Raw genomic sequence first — 2,419 nt, forward strand, 5'->3', positions numbered from 1 at the left:
AGACCAGGACTGAACCCAGGTCCTCTGTGAGAGCTGTAAACACTTTTAACCACCAAGCCATCTCTCTATCCTGCAGTCTAGCATATATTTTTTTTTTGTTATTCCTGATAGAAGGAACAAGGAGAAATGAGAATATTATGCCTTTATTTACATAGTATTGCTATTCTTGTTACAATAGGTGTGAATTACTTATGACAATCTTTAAAAAATAATCTTACTTTTATTTTATGTGTATTAATGGAATTCCTCTGAGCTTCACAAACACTTAAAGGAAAATTTTAGAGCCACAAAAAGAAGTGGCAACTGGTGAGTGTTGGTCATAGAGACTGTCAGTATATCTGGAGATTTGGAAGGTCAACACATGCATCTTGGTCTTAGCTGCTCATTGGTCTGTGTTGACAGTGGTTTCTTCTATGCAGCCATACCAGCCAATGGCCTGCTGCCCAGCACTCTTCCAACTGCACCTTAGATGGCATTGCGGGGCCTCTTTCTCCAACTACTCTGCTCCCTCACTCTGTTCCCTGGGCCAGGGTTGCACATACCCTGTGGCACAGTGAGGGTCACTCTCCTGCCCCAGGGTCAGTTAAGCTCGAACTGTTATTTTTCTTTCCTTTTATCCATCCCCACCCCACCCCCAGGAATTGGGCTGTGGATAGGGTGGGGAAAGACTCATCTCTATCGATGCTTGTTTGCACGATCAATCCCCCTCCTCAATGAGTGGCGTCTTTGTCAACTGGGCACAACTTTGCCGTTAATGAGAACGTGGCAGATTTGCCCCATCTCCAAGTTGAGAGCATTTTTGGGGAGCTGTCGCCACCGTGTGGGCGAAGTGGGCACGGCCTTTTCAGGTTGCATAACCGGCATGATCTGCCATCCTGACTATTTCTTACATGTCTTCTGAGTCACTACGGAGCAACCTAGTGATAAAAATAAGTTTTGCAGCAGTACCATGTACTGCTGAGCTCCGAGGGTCTTGTGTCTTTGCACTATGGCTGAACTGCAGGACGACGACCTGGAAGAGGCCAGGACGGTTGGGCCTGCAAAACACAGGCACCCTGTGGACTGTCGGAGCAGGGGCGAGGGAGGTAGGGGGAGGTGTCTCTCGTGGAGATTTTCACTCTGTGTCACCGAGGCGACTTTCTGACCTTTATTGCTCAAGGGATATGGGGTGAGTAAGACGAAAGGAAGAGAAAGAAAATCTGATCCAGAGAGCAAAGGAATTTGACCAAACCACACAGTTCATCCCCTGTGGAGAGGGGAAAGTGAGGAGATTTTCCTGACTTAAAGTAGAATCAGGAGATGATAGAGCAATGTCCACAAGCTCCTTGGCCCGTGGCTTGTCTTAGAAGAAATAGAGGCCCACCGTGTGCAGGGGCCTAGATCCCTGGGAAAGGCCTTGAGAGGGCTCCATCTGCCTCTCTCCTTTCAGAAGGCTTTTCTTTTTTCTTTCGCCCCCACCCCCCCGCTTTTTTCTTTTTCTTTTTGCTTATCCAGGACCATTCATACTTCCTGCTTTCTTTTCACAGTTCCCTGGCCCTGAAGGAAAAGATTTTGTTAGAACTTGAAACAGGAAGCATGATTGAAGACATTTGGGAGTCAAAAAGAAGTCAAAGTGCTTACATCTCCCTTCAATAAGTTGCTGAAGTGATAAAATGTACAAAAAGGATTGGGGATGTGGCTCAGTGTTTGCCCAGCACACACACAGCCCTGGGCTTGATCCCTAGCCTTTCATAAAATCAGGAGGTGGCTCAGGCTCGTACTCCCAGCATTCAGGAGATGGAGGCAGGAGGATCAAAGGTTCAAAGCCATCCTCCCCCAACCTAGTGAGTTTGAAGCCAGCCTGGGATACCTGAGAACCTGTCCCCTCAAAACAAAAAAATACAAGTATATCTGAAGCTTCCTACTGAATGGCTCCTTGTGGTTTAAAATGGGTTGCTGATGATCTGGAGGGAGCTTTGGGGAACATTGTGATGCTCTCCTCCGTAGATGGCTGTTTTTTGACCCGAGGTGAAGATATAAGATCTCAAAGATCTTTAAGCAGCTGAGATGAGATGTTGAGCCAGCAATGTTAGAACTCCTTTAGGAACACCAACAGTTATATAAATCTGGTCATTTGCCCTACAGTATTTTTTCAAAAAACATGGAATCCAATAATATAACCTAGGAAAAAATCATTCTAATGTTGAGTTTAAATTTCAACCCTCCCCTCCCCTCCATACCTCACAAAGTCTGGTGGATTACTCTTGAATGAGGATCTTCTAAATTTCCTGCTAGTTCCATGGGCCTTCGGTTGCTCTCAATGTCTTCCTGGCACCTATTTTGTCTATAAGTGTAGGCAAGGCTCGGATTTTCCTGTTCACAGCTGAGTAAACATTCTTTTACCCTGAATAGTATCCTAACCCCCCCCCCCCCCCCTCCC

The sequence above is a fragment of the Nannospalax galili genome, unplaced genomic scaffold (assembly GCF_000622305.1).
Source record: "Nannospalax galili isolate Female #2095 unplaced genomic scaffold, S.galili_v1.0 scaffold629, whole genome shotgun sequence".
NCBI classification, from domain to species: Eukaryota; Metazoa; Chordata; class Mammalia; order Rodentia; family Spalacidae; genus Nannospalax; species Nannospalax galili.